We start from the raw sequence: 20,556 nt of genomic DNA, 5'->3' as shown, positions 1-20,556 counted from the left end.
CACCACCACGCCGTCGTGCTGCTGGATCTCCATCAACCTCTCCTTCCCCCTTGCTGGATCAAGAAGGAGGAGACGTCGCTGCTCCGTACGTGTGTTGAACGCGGAGGTGCCGTCCGTTCGGCACTCGGTCATCGGTGATTTGGATCACGGCGAGTACGACTCCATCAACCCCGTTCATTGGAACGCTTCCGCTCGCGATCTACAAGGGTATGTAGATGCACTCCTTTCCCCTCGTTGCTAGTATACTCCATAGATGGATCTTGGTGATGCATAGAAATTTTTTAAATTCTGCTACGATCCCCAACAGTGGCATCATGAGCCAGGCCTATGCGTAGTTACTATGCACGAGTAGAACACAAAGCAGTTGTGGGCGTAGATGTTGCCAATTCTTCTTGCCGCTACTAGTCTTATCTTGTTTTGGCGGTATTGTTGGATGAAGCGGCCCGGACCGACCTTACACGTACTCTTACGTGAGACAGGTTCCACCGACTGACATGCACTAGTTGCATAAGGTGGCTAGCGGGTGTCTGTCTCTCCCACTTTAGTCGGATCGGATTCGATGAAAAGGGTCCTTATGAAGGGTAAATAGAAATTGGCATATCACGTTGTGGCTTTTGCGTAGGTAAGAAACGTTCTTGCTAGAAACCCATAGCAGCCACGTAAAACATGCAACAACAATTAGAGGACGTCTAAGTTGTTTTTGCAGGGTATGCTATGTGATGTGATATGGCCAAAAAGGATGTGATGAATGATATATGTGATGTATGAGATTGATCATGTTCTTGTAATAGGAATCACGACTTGCATGTAGATGAGAATGACAACTGGCAGGAGCCATAGGAGTTGTCTTAATTTATTGTATGACCTGCGTGTCAATGAAAACGCCATGTAATTACTTTACTTTATTGCTAACCATTAGCCATAGTAGTAGAAGTAATAGTTGGCGAGACAACTTCATGAAGACACAATGATGGAGATCATGGTGTCATGCCGGTGACGAAGGTGATCATGCCGCGCCTCAAAGATGGAGATCAAAGGCGCAAGATGATATTGGCCATATCACGTCACTTTATGATTTGCATGTGATGTTTATCATGTTTACATCTTATTTGCTTAGAACGACGGTAGCATAAATAAGATGATCCCTCACTAAAATTTCAAGAGACGTGTTCCCCCTAACTGTGCACCGTTGCGAAGGTTCGTTGTTTCGAAGCACCACGTGATGATCGGGTGTGATAGATTCTAACGTTCGAATACAACGGGTGTTGACGAGCCTAGCATGTACAGACATGGCCTCGGAACACATGCGAAACACTTAGGTTGACTTGACGAGCCTAGCATGTACAGACATGGCCTCGGAACACAAGAGATCGAAAGGTCGAACATGAGTCGTATAGTAGATACGATCAACATGGAGATGTTCACCGATGATGACTAGTCCGTCTCACGTGATGATCGGACACGGCCTAGTTTGACTCGGATCATGTATCACTTAGATGACTAGAGGGATGTCTATCTGAGTGGGAGTTCATTAATCAGATGAACTTAATTATCATGAACATAGTCAGAAGGTCTTTGCAAATTATGTCATAGCTTGCGCTTTAGTTCTACTGGTTTAGATAAGTTCCTAGAGAAAATTTAGTTGAAAGTTGGTAGTAGCAATTATGCGGACTGGGTCCGTAAACTGAGGATTGTCCTCATTGCTGCACAGAAGGCTTATGTCCTTAATGCACCGCTCGGTGTGCTGAACCTCAGCGTCGTCTGTAGATGTTGCGAAACATCTGACATACACGTTTTGATGACTACGTGATAGTTCAGTGCGTAATGCTAACGGTTTAGAATTGTGGCACCAAAGACGGTTTTTGAAACGTCGCAGAACATATGAGATGTTCCGAATACTGAAATTGGGATTTCGGACTAGTGCCCACGTCAAGAGGTATGAGACCTCTGACAAGTTTCTTAAGCCTGCAAACTGAGGGAGAAAAGCTCAATCGTTGAGCATGTGCTTAGATTGTCTGAGTACCACAATCGCTTGAATCGAGTGGGAGTTAATCTTCCAGATGAGATAGTGATGGTTCTCCATAGTCACTGCCACCAAGCTATTAGAGCTTCGTGATGAACTATAACATATCAGGGATAGATATGATGATCCTTGAGCAACTCGCGATGTTTGACACCGCGAAAGTAGAAATCAAGAAGGAGCATCAATTGTTGATGGTTAGTAAAACCACTAGTTTCTAGAAGGGCAAGGGCAAGAAGGGATACTTCATGAAACAGCAAATCATTTGCTGCTCTAGCGAAGAATCCCAAAGTTAAACCCAAACCCGAGACTAAGTGCTCCTGTAATGAGGGGAACGGTCACTGAAGCAGAACTACCCTAGATACTTGGTAGATGAGGAGGCAGGCAAGGTCGACAGAAGTATATTCGATATACATTAAATGAATGTGTACTTTACTAGTACTCCTAGCAGCACCAGGGTATTAGATACCGGTTCGGTTGCTAAGTGTTAGTAACTCGAAATAAAAGCTGTGGAATAAACGGAGACTAGCTAAAGGTGAGATGACGATATGTGTTGGAAGTGTTTCCAAGGTTGATGTGATCAAGCATCGCATGCTCCCTCTACCATCGAGATTTGGTGTTTGCGTTGAGCATGATTGGATTATGTTTATCGCAATACGGTTATTCATTTAAGGAGAATAATTGTTACTCTGTTTATTTGAATAATACCTTCAATGGTCTTGCACCTAAAATGAATCTCGGTCGTAGTGATACACATGTTCGTGCCAAAAGATATAAAATAGTAATGATAGTTCCACATACTTGTGGCACTGCCATTTGAGTCATATTGGTATAGAACGCATGAAGAAGCTCCATGTAGATGGATCTTTGGACTCACTCGTTTTTGAAAAGATTGAGACATGCGAACCATGTCTATTGGTATATATGCATGAAGAAACTCCATGCAAATGGATCGTTTGTACTCACTTGATTTTGAATCACTTGAGACATGCAAATCATACCACATGGGCAAGATGACTGAAAGGCCTCGTTTTCAGTACGATGGAACAAGAGAGCAACTTATTGGAAGTAATACATTTTGATGTATGCAGTCCAATGAGTGCTGAGGCATGCAGTGGATATCGTTATGTTCTTACTTCACAGATGATTTGAGTAGATGCTGATAATATTTACTTGATGAAACACAAGTCTGAATTATTGAAAGGTTCAAGTAATTTCAGAGTGAAGTTGAAGATCGTCGTGACAAGAGGATAAAATGTCTATGATATGATCATAGAGATATCTGAGTTACGAGTTTGGCACACAATTAAGACATTGTGGAAAGTGTTTCACAATTAATACCGCCTGGAACACCACAGTGTGATGGCGTGTCCGAACATCATAACTGCACCCTATTGGATATGGTGCATACCATGATGTCTCTTATCAAATTACAACTATCGTTTATGGGTTAGGCATTAGAGATAACCGCATTCACTTTAAAAGGGGCACCACGCAATTCCGTTGAGACGACACCGTTTAGAGAAACCTAAGTTGTCGTTTCTTAAAAGATTGGGGCTGCGATGCTTATGTGAAAGAGTTTCAAGCTGATAAGCTCGAACCCAAAGCGGATAAATGCATCTTCATAGAAAACCCAAAGCAGTTGGGTATACCTCCTATTTCAGATCTGGAAGCAAAAAGTAATTGCTTCTAGAAACGGTTCCTTTCTCGAGGAAAAGTTTCTCTCGGAAAAATTGAGTGGGAGGATGGTGGAGACTTGATGAGGTTATTGAACCATCAATTCAACTAGTGTGTAGCAGGGCACAGGAAGTTGTTCCTGTGGCACCTACACCAATTGAAGTGGAAGCTTATGATAGTGATCATGAAACTTCGGATCAAGTCACTACCAAACCTCGTAGGTCGACAAGGATATGTACTACTCCTGAGTGGTATGGTAATCCTGTCTTAGATATCATGTTGTTAGACAACAATGAACCTACGAGCTATGGAGAAGCGATGGTGGGCCCATATTCCGACAAATGGTTAGAAACCATGAAATCCGAGATAGAATCCATGTATCAGAACAAAGCATGGACTTTGGTGAACTTACCCGATGATCGGCAAGCCATTGAGATAAATGGATCTTTAAGAAGAAGACGGACGTGGACGGTAATGTTACCGTCTATGAAGCTCGACTTGTGGCAAAGAGTATTTTCACAAGTTCAAGGAGTTGACTACGATGAGATTTTCTCATCCGTAGCGATGCTTAAGTCCGTCGGAATCATGTTAGCATTAGCTGCATTTATGAAATCTGGCAGATGGATGTCAAAACAAGTTTCCTTACCAGTTTTCGTAAGGAAAGGTTGTATGTGATACAATCAGAAAGGTTTTGTCGATCCTAAGGATGCTAAAAGGTATGCTAGCTCCAGCGATCCTTCCATGGACTAGAGCAAGCATCTCGGAGTCAGAATATACGCTTTGATGGAGTGATCAAAGTTTTTGGGTTTGTACAAAGTTTGTTAGAAACTTGTATCTACAATAAAGTGAGTGGGAGCACTACAACATTTCTGATAAGTATATGTGAATGACATATTGTTGATCCGAAATGATGTAAAATTTCTGGAAAGCATAAAGGGTTGTTTGAAAAGAGTTTTTCAAAGGAAGACCTGGATAAAGCTGCTTACATATTGGGCACCAAGATCTATAGAAATAGATCAAGACGTCTGATGATACTTTCAAAGAACGCACACCTTGACATGATTTTGAAAGAGTTCAAAAAGGATCAGCAAAGAAGGAGTTCTTGGCTGTGTTGCAAGGTGTGAGTATTGAGTAAGACTCAAGACCTGACCACAGCAGAAGAGAGAGAAAGGACGAAGGTTGTCCCCTATGCTTTAGATGTAGGCTCTACAGTATGCTATGCTGTGTACCGCACATGAAGTGTGCCTTGCCATGAGTTGGTCAAGGGGTACAATAGTGATCCGGGAACGGATCACGTGACAGCGGTCGAACTTGTCCTTAGCATCTAGTGGACTAAGGAATTTTCTCGATTATGGAGGTGAAAAGGAGTTCGTCGTAAAGGGTTACGTCGATGCGAACTTTGACACTAATCCGGATGACTCTGAGTAGTAAACCGGATTCGTATAGTAGAGCAGTTATTTGAAATGGCTCCAAGTAGCGCGTGGTAGCATCCACAAGATGACATAGATATTCGTAAAGCACACACGGATCTGAAAGGTTCAGACCCGTTGACTAATAACCTCTCTCACAAGCATGACTAGAACTCATTGAGTGTTAATCACATAATGATGTGAACTAGATTGTTGACTCTAGTGAACTCTTTGGATGTTGGTCACATGGTGATGTGACCTGTGAGTGTTAATCACATGGTGATGTGAACTAGATTATTGACTCTAGTGCAAGTGGGAGACTGTTGGAAATATGCCCTAGAGGCAATAATAAATTGGTTATTATTATATTTCCTTGTTCATGTTAATCGTTTATTGTCCATGCTAGAATTGTATTGATAGGAAACTCAGATACATGTGTGGATACATAGACAACACCATGTCCCTAGTAAGCCTCTAGTTGACTAGCTCGTTGATCAATAGATGGTTACGGTTTCCTGACCATGGACATTGGATGTCGTTGATAACGGGATCACATCATTAGGAGAATGATGTGATGGACAAGACCCAATCCTAAGCATAGCATAAAAGATCGTGTAGTTCGTTTGCTAGAGCTTTTCCAATGTCAAGTATCATTTCCTTAGACCATGAGATCGTGCAACTCCCGGATACCGTAGGAGTGCTTTGGGTGTACCAAATGTCACAACGTAACTGGGTGACTATAAAGGTGCATTACGGGTATCTCCGAAAGTGTCTGTTGGGTTGGCACGGATCGAGACAGGGATTTGTCACTCCGTATGACGAAGAGGTATCTTTGGGCCCACTCGGTAATGCATCATCATAATGAGCTCAATGTGACTAAGGAGTTAGCCACGGGATCATGCATTACGGTACGAGTAAAGTGACTTGCCGGTAACGAGATTGAACAAGGTATTGGGATACCGACGATCGAATCTCGGGCAAGTAACGTACCGATTGACAAAGGGAATTGTATACGGGATTGATTGAATCCTCGACATCGTGGTTCATCCGATGAGATCATCATGGAACATGTGGGAGCCAACATGGGTATCCATATCCCGCTGTTGGTTATTGACCGGAGAGGCGTCTCGGTCATGTCTGCATGTCTCCCGAACCCGTAGGGTCTACACACTTAAGGTTCGGTGACGCTAGGGTTGTAGAGATATTAGTATGCGGAAACCCGAAAGTTGTTCGGAGTCTCGGATGAGATCCCGGACGTCACGAGGAGTTCCGGAATGGTCCGGAGGTGAAGAATTATATATAGGAAGTCAAGTTTCGGCCACCGGGAAAGTTTCGGGGGTCACCGGTAGTGTACCGGGACCACCGGAAGGGTCCCGGGGGTCCACCGGGTGGGGCCACCTATCCTGGAGGGCCCCATGGGCTGAAGTGGGAAGGGAACCAGCCCTTAGTGGGCTGGGGCGCCCCCCATGGGCCTTCCCCCTGCGCCTAGGGTTGGAAACCCTAGGGTGGGGGCGCCCCACTTGCCTTGGGGGGTAAGTTTCCCCCTGGCCGCCCCCCCCTTGCAGATGGGATCCAGGCCGGCGCCCCCCCTCCCAGGGGGCCTATATATAGTGGGGGGGAGGGAGGGCAGCAGCATGACAGCCCCTGGCGCCTCCCTCTCCCCCTGCAACACCCTCCCTCTCGCAGAAGCTTGGCGAAGCCCTGCCGAGACCCCGCTACTTCCACCACCACGCCGTCGTGCTGCTGGATCTCCATCAACCTCTCCTTCCCCCTTGCTGGATCAAGAAGGAGGAGACGTCGCTGCTCCGTACGTGTGTTGAACGCGGAGGGTGCCGTCCGTTCGGCACTCGGTCATCGGTGATTTGGATCACGGCGAGTACGACTCCATCAACCCCGTTCATTGGAACGCTTCCGCTCGCGATCTACAAGGGTATGTAGATGCACTCCTTTCCCCTCGTTGCTAGTATACTCCATAGATGGATCTTGGTGATGCGTAGAAAATTTTTAAATTCTGCTACGATCCCCAACAGGCACACATCAGGTCTGGTACACAGCATTGCATACATGATAGAACCTATGGCTGAGGCATAGGGAATGACTTTCATTTTCTCTCTATCTTCTGCAGTGGTCGGGCATTGAGTCTGACTCAACTTCACACCTTGTAACACAGGCAAGAACCCTTTCTTTGACTGGTCCATTTTGAACTTCTTCAAAACTTTATCAAGGTATGTGCTTTGTGAAAGTCCAATTAAGTGTCTTGATCTATCTCTATAGATCTTGATGCCCAATATATAAGCAGCTTCACCAAGGTCTTATATTGAAAAATTCTTATTCAAGTATCCTTTTATGCTATTCAAAAATTCAGTATCATTTCTGATCAACAATATGTCATCCACATATAATATCAGAAATGCTATAGAGCTCCCACTCACTTTCTTGTAAATACAGGCTTCTCCAAAAGTATGTATAAAACCATATGCTTTGATCACACTATCAAAGCATATATTCCAACTCCGAGAGGCTTGCACCAGTCCATAAATGGATCGCTGGAGCTTGCACACTTTGTTAGCACCTTTTGGATCGACAAAACCTTCTGGTTGCATCATATACAACTCTTCTTTGAGGTATCCATTAAGGAATGCAGTTTTGACATCCATTTGCCAAATTTCATAATCATAAAATGCGGCAATTGCTAACATGATTCGGACAGACTTAAGCATCGCTACGGATGAGAAGGTCTCATCATAGTCAACTCCTTGAACTTGTCAAAAACCTTTCATAACAAGTCGAGCTTTGTAGACAGTAACATTACCGTCAGCGTCAGTCTTCTTCTTGAAGATCCATTTATTCTCTATTGCTTGCTGATCATCGAGCAAGTCAACCAAAGTCCACACTTTGTTCTCATACATGGATCCCATCAGATTTCATGGCCTCAAGCCATTTCACGGAATCTGGGCTCATCATCGCTTCCTCATAGTTCATAGGTTCGTCATGGTCAAGTAACATGACCTCCAGAACAGGATTACCGTACCACTCTGGTGCGGATCTTACTCTGGTTGACCTACGAGGTTCAGTAGTAACTTGATCTGAAGTTTCATGATCATCATCATTAGCTTCCTCGCTAATTGGTGTAGGAATCACTGGAACTGATTTCTGTGATGAACTACTTTCCAATTCGGGAGAAGGTCCAATTACCTCATCAAGTTCTACTTTCCTCCCACTCACTTCTTTCGAGAGAAACTCCTTCTCTAGAAAGGATCCATTCTTAGCAACGAATATCTTGCCTTCGGATCTATGATAGAAGGTGTACCCAACAGTCTCCTTTGGGTATCCTACGAAGACACATTTCTCCGATTTGGGTTCGAGCTTATCAGGTTGAAGCTTTTTCACATAAGCATCGCAGCCCCAAACTTTAAGAAACGAAAACTTGGGTTTCTTGCCAAACCATAGTTCATATGGTGTCATCTCAACGGATTTAGATGGTGCCCTATTTAACGCGAATGCGGCCGTCTCTAAAGCATAACCCCAAAACGATAGCGGTAAATTAGTAAGAGACATCATAGAATCGCACCATATCCAATAAAGTACGGTTACGACGTTCCGACACACCATTACGCTGTGGTGTTCCAGGTGGCGTGAGTTGCGAAACTATTCCGCATTGTTTCAAATGAAGACCAAACTCATAACTCAAATATTCACCTCCACAATCAGATCGTAGAAACTTTATTTCTTGTTACGATGATTTTCCACTTCACTCTAAAATTCTTTGAACTTTTCATATGTTTCAGACTTATGTTTCATCAAGTAGATATACCCATATCTGCTCAAATCATCTGTGAAGGTTAGAAAATAACGATACCCGCCGCGAGCCTCAACACTCATCGGACCGCATACATCAGTATGTATTATTTCCAACAAGTCTGCTGCTCGCTCCATTGTTCCGGAGAACGGAGTCTTAGTCATCTTGCCCATGAGGCATGGTTCGCAAGCATCAAGTGATTCATAACCAAGTGATTCCAAAAGCCCATCAGCATGGAGTTTCTTCATGCGCTTTACACCAATATGACCTAAATGGCAGTGCCACAAATAAGTTGCACTATCATTATTAAACTTATATCTTTTGGCTTCAATACTATGAATATGTGTATCACTACTATCGAGATTCAACAAAAATAGACCACTCATCAAGGGTGCATGACCATAAAAGATATTACTCATATAAATAGAACAAGCATTATTCTCTGATTTAAATGAATAACTGTCTCGCATCAAACAAGATCCAGATATAATGTTCATGCTTAACGCTGGCACCAAATAACAATTATTCAGGTCTAAAACTAATCCCGAAGGTAGATGTAGAGGTAGCGTGCCGACGGCGATCACATTGACTTTGGAACCATTTCCCACACGCATCGTCGCCTCGTCCTTAGCCAATCTTCATTTAATCCGTAGCCCCTGTTTCGAATTGCAAATATGAGCAACAGAATCAGTATCAAATACCCAGGCGCTACTACGAGCATTAGTAAGGTACACATCAATAACATGTGTATCAAATATACCTTTCACTTTGCCATCCTTATTATCCGCCAAATACTTGGGGCAGTTCCGCTTCCAGTGACCAGTCCCTTTGCAGTAGAAGCACTTAGTCTCAGGCTTAGGTCCAGACTTGGGCTTCTTCTCTTGAGCAGCAACTTGCTTGTCGTTTTCTTGAAGTTCCCCTTCTTCCCTTTGCCCTTTTTCTTGAAACTAGTGGTCTTGTTAACCATCAACACTTGATGCTCCTTCTTGATTTCTACCTCTGCAGCTTTTAGCATTGCGAAGAGCTCGGGAATTGTCTTATCCATCCCTTGCATATTATAGTTCATCATGAAGCTTTTGTAGCTTGGTGGCAGTGATTGAAGAACTCTGTCAATGACACTATCATCAGGAAGATTAACTCCCAGTTGAGTCAAGTGGTTGTGGTACCCAGACATTCTGAGTATATGTTCACTCACAGAACTATTCTCCTCCATCTTGCAGCTATAGAACTTATTGGAGACTTCATATCTCTCAATACGGGCATTTTCTTGAAATATTAACTTCAACTCCTGGAACATCTCATATGCTCCATGACGTTCAAAACGTCGTTCAAGTCCCGGTTCTAAGCCGTAAAGCATGGCACACTGAACTATCGAGTAGTCATCAACACGCGACTGCCAGGCATTCACAATGTCTGCAGTTGCTGGCGCGGGTGGTACACCTAGCGGTGCTTCCAGGACGTAATTCTTCTGTGCAGCAATGAGGATAATCCTGAAGTTACGGACCCAGTCCGTGTAGTTCCTACCATCATCTTTCAACTTAGCTTTCTCTAGGAACGCATTAAAATTCAAAGGAACGGTAGCACGGGCCATTGATCTATAACAACATAGACATGCAAAATACTATCAGGTACTAAGTTCATGATAAATTAAAGTTCAATTAATCATATTACTTAAGAACTCCCACTTAGATAGACATCCCTCTAGTCATCTAAATGATCACGTGATCCATATCAACTAAACCGTGTCCGATCATCATGTGAGATGGAGTAGTTTTCAATGGTGAACATCACTATGTTGATCATATCTACTATATGATTCACGCTCGACCTTCCGGTCTCAGTGTTCCGAGGCCATATCTGCATATGTTAGGCTTGTTAAGTTTAACCCGAGTATTCTGCGTCTGCAAAACTGGCTTGCACCTGTTGTATGTGAACGTAGAGCTTATCACACCCGATCATCACGTGGTGTCTCGGCACGACGAACTGTAGCAACGGTGCATACTCAGGGAGAACACTTATACCTTGAAATTTAGTGAGAGATCATCTTATAATGCTACCGCCGTACTAAGCAAAATAAGATGCATAAAGGATAAACATCACATGCAATCAAAATAAGTGATATGATATGGCCATCATCATCTTGTGCCTTTGATCTCCATCTCCAAAGCACCGTCATGATCACCATCATCACCGGCTTGACACCTTGATCTCCATCGTAGCATCGTTGTCGTCTCGCCAACTATTGCTTCTACGACTATCGCTACCGCTTAGTGATAAAGTAAAGCAATTACATGGCGATTGCATTTCATACAGTAAAGCGACAACCATAAGGCTCCTGCCAGTTGCTGATAACTTTTACAAAACATGATCATCTCATACAACAATTTATATATGATCACGTCTTGACCATATCACATCACAACAAGCCCTGCAAAAACAAGTTAGACGTCCTCTCCTTTGTTGTTGCAAGTTTTACGTGGCTGTTACGGGCTTCTAGCAAGAACCGTTCTTACCTACGCATCAAAACCACAATGATTTTTCGTCAAGTGTGTTGTTTTAACCTTCAACAAGGACCGGGCGTAGTCAAACTCAATTCAACTAAAGTTGGAGAAACAGACACCCGCTAGCCACCTGTGTGCGAAGCACGTCGGTAGAACCAGTCTCATGAACGCGGTCATGTAATGTCGGTCCGGGCCGCGTCATCCAACAATACCGCTGAATCGAAGTAAGATGTTGCTGGTAAGCAGTATGACTATTATCGCCCACAACACATTGTGTTCTACTCGTGCATATAACATCTATGCATAGACCTGGCTCGGATGCCCTGTTGGGGAACGCAATATTTCAAAAAAATTACCTACGATCATGCAAGATCTATCTAGGAGATGCATAGCAACGAGCGGGGAGAGTGTGTCCACGTACCCTCGTAGACCGAAAGCGGAAGCGTTTAGTAACGCGGTTGATGTAGTCGAACGTCTTCGTGATCCAACCGATCCAAGTACCAAACGTAGGGCACCTCCGCGTTCAGCACACGTTCAGCTCGATGACGTCCCTCGATCTCTTGATCCAGTTGAGGACGAGGGAGAGTTCCGTCAGCACGACGATGTGGCGACGGTGATGAAGTTACCGGCGCAGGGCTTCACCTAAGCACTATGATGATATGACTGAGGTGTGTAACTGTGGAGGGGGGCACCACACATGGCTAAGAGAAGACTTGGTGTGCCTTTGGGGTGTCCCCCTCCCACGTATATAAAGGATGGGAGGAGGAGGAGGCCGGCCAAGGGGGGCGCGCGCCATGGGGAGTCCAACTAGGATTCCCGATCCTAGTTGGAGTCCCCTTCCTTCCAAGAGAGGAAGAGAGAAGGAAGGAGGAAGAGGGGAGAAGGAAAGAGGGGGCGCCGCCCCCTCCCTAGTCCAATTCGGACTGCCATGGGGGGGCGGCCTCCCTTGTGGCCCTCTTCTCCTTTCTACTAAGGCCCATGAAGGCCCATGAACTTCCCGGGGGGTTCCGATAACCCCCGGTGCTCCGAAACTTATCCGAAACGACCCGAACTACGTCTGAATGTAACCTTCCAATATATGAATCCCTACCTCGACCATTTAGAGACTCCTCATCATGTCCGTGATCTCATCCGGGACTCCGAACAAAATTCAGTCATCAAATCACATAACTCATAATACAAATCATCATCGAACGTTAAGTGTGCGGACCCTACGGGTTCGAGAACTATGTAGACATGACCGAGACACATCTCCGGTCAATAACCAATAGCGGAACCTGGATGCTCATATTGGCTCCTACATATTCTACGAAGATCTTTATCGGTCAATCCGCATAACAACATACGTTGTTCCCTTTGTCATCGGTATGTTACTTGCCCGAGATTCGATCGTCGGTATCATCATACCTATTTCAATATCGTTATCGGCAATTCTCTTTACTCATTCTGTAATGCATCATCCTGCAACTAACTCATTAGTCATATTGCTTGCAAGGCTTATAGTGATGAGCATTACCGAGAGGGCCCAGAGATACCTCTCCGATACACGGAGTGACAAATCCTAATCTCGAACTACGCCAACTCAACAGAGCACCATCGGAGACACCTGTAGAGCATCTTTATAATCACCCAGTTACGTTGTGACGTTTGATAGCACACAAGGTGTTCCTCCGGTATTCGGGAGTTGCATAATCTCATAGTCAGAGGAACATGTATAAGTCATGATGAAAGCAATAGCAATAAAACTAAACGATCATTTGTGCTAAGCTAACGGATGGGTCTTGTCCATCACATCATTCTCTAATGATGTGATCCCATTCAACAAATGACAATATATGTCTATGGTCAGGAAACTTAACCATCTTTGATTAACGAGGTAGTCTAGTAGAGGCATACTAGGGACACTCTGTTTGTCTATATATTCACACATGTACTAAGTTTCCGATTAATACAGTTCTAGCATGAATAATAAACATTTATCATGATATAAAGAAATATAAATACAACTTTATTATTTGCCTCTAGGGCATATTTCCTTCAGTGAATCCCTATTTGTAAAGTACACTCAATGTCAAAGAGAGAAAAAGCTTAGATGGATCTTCCCCTCTAAGGATAAATGATTGCTTGACTTGTTATATTGTACCACGAGCGATGAGAGGAAGGGCTAGTTCTTTTGGCCGGCTTAAAAATAAGATGCCTCTTCCCAACTTAAAAAATAAGTTGTCTCCTAAATATTTTGAGACTTGTAAATTAGTTTTCTCATAACTAGTTTAGAAGCTCCAATGAATAAGAGAGACGACTTATAGGAAAAACTGGGGAGAAGGCGGCTTATTTTTTAAGATGCCAAAAGAACTGGTCTGAATTGCTTTCAAACGCATGGCATCTTGCTTATGCAATGCTCTATTTTAGTATTTAATATTTGAAGTGAGTTCACGAGTGTTTCAGGTGCATTGGGTGGAGTATTAGCTATTAGATATGGTATGTGTTGGCCTGGTAGAACTATGGATGTACAGTAGATACATAACATGATCCAAATCTATGATGATATTTGTCATGAATGTTTGGTTGATCATTACACATACATATGCTTATACATGTGTCGTCGCTATTATAGAGACGCTATCACTGAACATATGAACCCCGTTCCAACTCTCTACATGAAAAAAATCCCCAAAAGTAATTTAGATGCATTTTTGTTTCCCGTATTTAGTATTCCAAAAATACAAAACATTTTGAACTACATGATGTTTAAAAAACTTGTTGCAACTATCAAGGCCAGTAAGATTGACAACCTCACTACAATTATTCGGGGCACAAACAATTTTGTAATATGTATTGCATGTTACTTGATTCATAGAGTCTATGGGTGTTGCCTTTAGGGAATCATACCTTGGTTTCTCAGTTGAAGGAAAAGGTTACCACTTGCTGCAAACCTTTGCTTTTATTGTCCCAACAACTACTGCCTAGCACTAACATGGGAGTAACAAGCACCAAGCCCTTTTCTGACGCTGGTGTCGAGGAGGTAACATTAAGTCTTCTAGGTTCTACATTACAGTTTTTATCTTCCTTATTATGTAGTTTGTTAGTTGCATTTTATTCACCTTAGTTAATTTATTAAAAAACCTAAAAACAACATCACAATATTCCAGTTGGTAGTTACTTTCTTTTATCTAGTTACTAATAGTTATAAATGAAAAATGTCATAAGAACGATATGACAAGGTAGTCGGGCGTGCGTCCATGCATCAATATCGTGCAAGAAAGTCCAAGCCACAACGAACCCGAAACATTTCATCATCTCCTTCCACAAGAGAGTCAAGCTAGGGTTTCTCTGCCTCTCACCGGCCCCGTCCCCAATCTTCCTCGTCTCCTGTGGCCTTAGGGTCATGGAGGCGCGGTAGATCCTGACCCTGCCGGTGGGAGGGCTGATGCTCAATTTTTAGGTGTTTTTTTAGATTGTTTAGGGTTTGTGTCCTGCTCAGGAAGATGAGGCGACGACAGCTCCCTGAAGATGGAATAAGATTCTCCCCGCCTAGCCCCCGCTCCGGCGGTGTGTCCAGCGTCGTCGGAGGGCGTGTGGAGGTGTGTCTCTAACGGATCTCGCTGGATTCGGTTGGCGTCTGTCTTTGGTGGATCTGCTTGAATCCGGTCTTTGTCTATGTTCATGTGTTTTCAGGTTGGATCCTTTCGATTTACACTTCCCTTCATCAACGACAGACTGTTCTAGTGTGCTGGTCCTTAGGGCCCTTAGCACGACGCCTTATAGACTGTCTACTACAACAAGTTTTGCAAGGCTTCGGTGAGGGAGGGGCGATAACGGTGGCGCCTTCGGCTCGCTCCTGTAGTTGTCGTTAGGTGGTCTACGTACATAGATGTAACTAGATGATACCCCGCGCGTTGCTGCGGAAAATATTGCCTAAAGTTGATGTTTTACTCAATATATGATGAATAAATGATTCTTATTTGAACATACTTTAGAATGATCGATAGGTAAGTAAGATAAAACCTCCAACTTATATCATTCAAAGCTCGGACAATAGACCAACAATCGGAAAGAGAATGGTTAAACCTTTTCAATATATGCTACCATTTCCACTATCTCTGCAAGTGGAACAAACTATCAAGCTGCAGCTAAAACTTGAACACCTAGCTACAACCCCAAGTCTTGATTGTGCGCAATCTGCATCATAACACCCACGTACACTTTAATTTATCCCAAAACAGGAGATAAACAGATGTCATACAAATGTCCTTAGTCCAGATAGAACCTAACGACTTTGGTCTTCTAAATATATATATATAGTGTTTAGTTGTACCTGCATCAGGAAGCTTCCTCTTCTGACAAATTCTGTGCATTGGATAACATAACACTACAGAAAAAAAAACTGTCATTATGCAACTTGTTCTTAACAATCACTCACTTCGAGTGCCAAAAATAGCTCAATTACATAGATTAATGCAGCAGTAGGATACAGTCACGCATGCCCACTGAACCCGTTGCTTTCACTCAAAGTCTGAAATTCATAATTGGTTGATTCTTCATAGAGGATTAATAGAGAGGAGGGGGGGGGGGGGGGGGGGGGGGGGGGTTAACAGAGATAAATTCTCTAGTCCACCGACGCCTAGCTCGGTCATGGCCTCACTTTTGTGTACCTGCAATCAAAAGAGAAGGATTAGTACAGTGCCCTTGGAATCAACTTGGAGACAGGATTAGCACCAGTAGAACCAGCCGGTGCATCGCACGCACACCCGGACGGTACACAATACACACGCATGCTCACCCGTCCAGCGAACAACACACACGCCAAAAAAAACTCATTACTGCTGCAAGGATTGTTGAGATTTTCCAAACAGGCATACACGATCGATTACAGAAACCACACATTGGAATTTAAGGCGAGGATTCCCAAATACTGTTGGAAGGATTGTTGAGATGACAACCCAAACAGGCATACACGTCGTCAATTACAGAAATCAACTACTCGAATGGACATATGCAGAACTTAAGCTCGGCTAAGACCTCAGGAGCGGTCCTCTTGGACGCGCATATCATGAAGACAAACCCAAACTTGTCCCAGTATTTCGCATTCCATTCTGACAATTCCTGCAACAAACAGTTTGAAGAAACCAGCCAAATTGAGTACAAAAATCAGATCAGATCAATCATATCACAGATGCAAGGCACCGTATGACCTGCGCGGTGGAATCAGTGGCTGTGGAAAGTACAGCTGAATGCTCCTCCTTGCTCCATCTGTAGTGATGACTGATGGCCCGATGATGAAGTGACGAACTAATTGATACCAACAGACATAAGAAGAAGGTAAACGTTTGGGGCCGAGGCACCGGCCGAACGTTCGGCCGGTTCGCGCGCCACGCTGGCCCCAACGTCCACGAAAACAACCCCCGAGCAAGACGTGTGTATGTGATGGGCCTCGCACAACCGCCCCTTCCTATCCTTATCCTTTTTCCTGCCCCTCCTTTTTTCCTTTCTTCTACCTTCAGCAGAGACTCCACGGCCATGATTTTTCTCTCCTTCCCACTGCTCACGAACCACTGCAAGCTCCCCTCGCCGCCGGCTGCCGTCGTTGCTGCCGTTTTGCCGCTCCTACTCACCGGCCACCCGTGTCGACCGCGCTCGTCCCTCGGCCGCCCCATGCTTCTATCATAAGACTGTAGCTCACCCGCCAGCCGGTTCCAGCTCGCGACCACAGTGGTTGCAGCATCTCCATGCGTCACCGCCTTCGCTCGTCGTCGTCGTCCGCTCGGACCACCATGCCCCCCTCCTCCCCGCAAAAAAATCTCAGCCAAAAACCAAAACACCATTGGTTTGCTGGAAGCAGCAAAAACACATGCCGGTTCCAGCAAAAAGCATCCACGATTCCAGCAAAACACGTCCCCACCACCGGGCATAGTAAGAACTCTCACCTATCGACGCAGCAAAAAATCTGCTGGAACCGGCAAGATTTTCTGCTGCGTCGATAGGTGAGAGTTCTTACTATGCCCGGTGGTGGGAACGTGTTTTGCTGGAATCGTGGATGCTTTTTGCTGGAACCGGCATGTGTTTTTGCTGCTTCCAGCAAACCAATGGTGTTTTGGTTTTTGGCTGACATTTTTTTGCGGGGAGGAGGGGGCATGGTGGTCCGAGCGGACGACAACGACGAGCGAAGGCAGTGACGAATGGAGATGCTGCAACCACTGTGGTCGCGAGCTGGAACCGGCTGGCGGGTGAGCTGCAGTCTTATGATAGAAGCATGGGGCGGCCGAGGGACGAGTGCGGTCGGCACGGGTGGCCAGTGAGTAGGAGCGGCAAAACGGCAGCAACGACGGCAGCCGGCGGCGAGGGGAGCTTGCAGTGGTTCGTGAGCAGTGGGAAGGAGAGAAAAATCATGGCCGTGGAGTCTCTGCTGAAGGTAGAAGAAAGGAAAAAAGGAGAGGCAGGAAAAAGGATAAGGATAGGAAGGGGCGGTTGTGCAAGGCCCACCACATACACGCGTCTTGCTTGGGGGTTGTTTTCGTGGACGTTGGGGCCAGCGTGGCGCGCGAACCGGCCAAACGTTCGGCCGGTGCCCCGGCCCCAAACGTTTACCTTCTGAATATGGGCGACCTAACTACACCGGCCGGCCTCTCAAATGCCTCCTTATTAATCTTATACTCTGTTCCTAAATATAAGTCTTTGTAGAGATTTCACTATGGACTACATACGAAACAAAATGGATGAATCTACACTCTAAAATGCATCTACATACATCCGTATGTGGTTCATAGTGGAATCTCTATAAAGACTTATATTTAGGGACGGGGGGAATAGAACGTATGGGATAGTGGGAATTAACTGAAAGTACATAGTGGATGGTGGCTTTAGGTAGCAACGCGCTGGTAAAAAACCATCGGGGGGGAATACGCCAGCAAGCAATGCTACGTGAGCCAGGAGAAGAAGAAAAAAATAACGAAGAGATGAAGTGACGTGGTTGAAAATTGCTGAGGTGGCTAGATGATTGATGATGTGGACGGGCTACATGTTAAGAGAATTGATAGTAGTGGGGATCAACTTCTTAAGAATGTAAGATTTCTATTGCTTCTTGTGTTCTCTGTATTGCCATGATGTTTGATGAATAGATCGGAAGTTAATCTTGCAAAAAAAAATGGTGGAATATCTCACCCTACATCATCATGGCAGCAAGATTCCACACCCCTGCTCTGAGAACGTATCCTGTGCACCTGACCAACTCGTGCACCAGGTACTCCAGTGGAACATGAGCCGTTGGACGAAAAACATAAGGACAGGATGCGGTGCAAGGGGATTTACCGGTACATTTTGCAAAACAGACCTTCATGTCTACCTAAATCGAGTCGAATCAACACCCCAAACCCAGATCATCTATCCCCTTTTCCCCTCTGTACTGTACCGCTGCTCGAGGTCGCCGGCTGAGTTAGGATTAACTGAAAAAATTGGGCGAATCCCTCTCTCCCTCTCCCTCTTCCTCTCCTGTACCTCGTCCTCTTCGGTTTCCAGCGTTCTTTTGTTTTTGCGGGGTGGTTTCCAGCGTTCAAGCACAAGCGCCCAAGATCCGGATCACGATGTCCAGCGGTGGCTCGCTGCCATTGTGTCTCTGTAGCGAGCTCTGTGGATCGACGATACGGCCGCATAGGAGCGGACCATCGTCCTTTACAGCTCGAGGATCCAAGGTATGTACATATAATTAGAGTATTGGTTCATGTGCGGTTATACTTGTTCATCCGATTCCTAGGTTCATCCAATACATTGGAAACTAGAGTACTGTTAGAGTTTATGTGCAAGATGCAGCCATAGTGGTAAAGTTTAACCACTAATTACTACCGTTAGAGTGGAAAATAGATTAGGGGGTGTTCTTTGTGTGGTCTATCTTTCATATGTATATAATTATCTGTGAGCCCGTGATGTTCATTACTGGTTGATACCATTTTGTCAATTACTAGTAGTTCAGAGTAGCTATGTTAGCAAAAGGTCCTTAACATTGTCTTGTACTCTAGTTGTTCCTGTGCTGCTCAGGAAGAGTTTCTATGGCATATCAACCTTCTCCTTTTTTTGAACTGGCATGTCATATCTTTACCTATGACTTCATCATATATTTACTCTGAACTAGTAATTTTCCTTTGGAGAAGGGCTCAGAGGAACATTAGTAGTTGTTCCTGTAACTCTTGATGTATACAGATGAAGTCCTAGGTACATCAAGAGTTTGTAAATTACGAGTTGTTCCTGTGATGTTCTTGTACATGAACTAGTAATGTTTTATATGGTAGTGCACTGCAAACTTGGAAAACATATAGCACTGTGAAATGACTGGATATGCACTAGATGTAATTTGCAAATTTTCCTAAGATGGTCCGTTCTGGCTTTTAACGCCTACTTTTCGTCATAATCACCTAGCAAGAAATATGATCGATTATACTATGCCTTACTTTCAGGCCTATTTGTTGCTGGATGGCGGTGCTGAAACAGTGAAGTGATGTAAACATTGACATGACCCATGCCTGAAGTTTGAGAAACCTCAAATGGACAATCAGATATGATCTGGACTAGTATGAGAGGTGAATTATCAATTTCATCAGCTGCTATCTTGGAGGCATATGAAGATGACTCCTCTAAAAATTATCCAGTCAACAACCATATTTCATCTACAGAACATATAAATGGATGACGGGTAGAAGATTAGCACTTGGTAATTCCTTAGCAACGATGATCAGTCATTTTAGGACAACCATCAGTCAATCGCACAACACATGAAACAAATTGGCAGCTACTAGCTAGAGCTAGTGTTATGTGTTCATATATCATGATTTTCAAACAGATTATGGGAACCTCCAATATATGAGGTTTAAAGGTTTTGCAAACGGATTATAACACCGATATTCTGCAAGTCATGGGTTACTACATTGCATATATGGGACTGAAAACATCAGTTTTGAGGAAAAAATGAACTAGATAATAAAATCAGGAAGATGAACTTGTAATGGTTTCACGAAGTTTAGTTGGACATACTAAGTACACTTTCTATTTAATAATGTTCAAAACCCAGTTTTATCTACAACAGTATGTGAACATTCAATATTTTATATATCTTCATTATGTTTCGCATATCACTTCTCCTGATATTTTACCTTGATTCAAATT

The 20,556-nt window shown here is 44.1% G+C and overlaps 2 long non-coding RNA genes across 2 annotated transcripts; one reads left to right on the top strand and one right to left on the bottom strand.

Moving 5' to 3' along the window:
* Positions 1-16,223: 16,223 nt before the first annotated feature.
* Positions 16,224-16,970, bottom strand: LOC109782359 (uncharacterized). The gene is made up of 2 exons (XR_012182274.1): positions 16,599-16,970; positions 16,224-16,509 (listed from the first exon to the last, which is right to left on the bottom strand). It is a non-coding gene; the product is annotated as an uncharacterized lncRNA (long non-coding RNA).
* A 458-nt stretch (positions 16,971-17,428) lies between these two features.
* LOC120963031 (uncharacterized) lies at positions 17,429-20,302 on the top strand. The gene is made up of 2 exons (XR_005754680.3): positions 17,429-19,091; positions 19,851-20,302. It is a non-coding gene; the product is annotated as an uncharacterized lncRNA (long non-coding RNA).
* Positions 20,303-20,556: the final 254 nt, after the last annotated feature.

The sequence above is a fragment of the Aegilops tauschii genome, chromosome 4 (assembly GCF_002575655.3).
Source record: "Aegilops tauschii subsp. strangulata cultivar AL8/78 chromosome 4, Aet v6.0, whole genome shotgun sequence".
Classification (NCBI taxonomy): domain Eukaryota; kingdom Viridiplantae; phylum Streptophyta; class Magnoliopsida; order Poales; family Poaceae; genus Aegilops; species Aegilops tauschii.
This window is presented reverse-complemented; position numbering and strand designations above follow the sequence as displayed.